We start from the raw sequence: 1,264 nt of genomic DNA on the forward strand, positions 1-1,264 counted from the left end.
CTAAAAGTGCTCCCACTGGCCCAATTTTTCCTGCTTCCCCAAAAGTAGAAGGAGAGGCAAGCCTGTTCCCAAAAGTCTTCAGCTCTAATCCTTCCCTGACCTTTCTCATGGCAGGAACAGCAAGGCCACAGGTTGGCCCTTGTCTCCACATCTTGTGTGGCAACGGAATTATGCTATGAAGCTTTAAGCAGGCTCCTCTGGCTAAGGAACCTGACCCCACAGAAAGAAAGGTTAAACTAGATCCACTAGCAAGGTTCAGACATTTCTCCAGTAGCTTCCCCAGCTTCTGCTGTAGTCAGGAAATGCAAGAGAAATCTGCTGCAGGACAGGGGGTGAAGATGACACATCTTCTAAAGGCATGTCCAAAAGGCTCAAAGAGAAAATTTTAAGTGGCATTCATCCTCATAGGAAGGTCTGCATAAGAAGGCTGGGATACATTTTTCTGTGTTTCCATGAAGGTGTGGAAAGCTGCCTCCTTATGCTTCAGGTTTGGTAGTGCTTGTGGGCAGGCAGGTCTCACAGTTAATTTTGAAGAGTGGAAAATCACTGTCCCATGTTTTTCTCCCCACTCTCCTAAAAGTTTGACAAATGAGAAGAAAAAATAGTCAAATTCCATTGCATGAAGGCTCGTAGCACTGGTCTTCATTGTCAAAATGAAGACAATGCAAAAAGAGGCAACCAAACCTGTGTGTGCGAAATTGTTATTTGTTACAACTGACATATCTGACATATTTTAAATCAGATATTACAATAGTAACAGAAACAAAGTGGAAGATTTATCATGACTGGAACTCCGATAATGAAAGACAGAAATAGAAGTTGAAAACAGAAATAAAATAACTGGGAATGCACCTAGGAAGGTAAAACCAGAAAGGGGTGCTACCACAGTGCAAAGAGTCTGGTGGAAGTTCATCTGGAAGACTGCAAAATTCAGGTCTACCATAGTCAAGGAAGGTGATATTCAGTAACGCAGGATCAGAGAAAGGATCGTCAGAAGGGAAAGCCAAGGGAGAGCCTAGGTTAGAAGGGGAGATGTATATGTGGTTTATTTAGTCTAGCAATTGATGGCTGAATGGAGATAAGGTTGTTGTGTCTGTAAACATATGATTAGGGGTAGCACCAGGAAAGGAGAATAACAGTTTTAAGTAAAAGTCAGTACAAGAATAAATGCAGTCAACCTATTTATGGACAGTGAGGTCTATAGAAATCAAGAAGGTTACTTCACAGGACAGCAAGAGGAAAAAAGGAACCTTGCTGTTTCTGA

The sequence above is a fragment of the Fulmarus glacialis genome, unplaced genomic scaffold (assembly GCF_000690835.1).
Source record: "Fulmarus glacialis isolate BGI_N327 unplaced genomic scaffold, ASM69083v1 scaffold9632, whole genome shotgun sequence".
NCBI classification, from domain to species: domain Eukaryota; kingdom Metazoa; phylum Chordata; class Aves; order Procellariiformes; family Procellariidae; genus Fulmarus; species Fulmarus glacialis.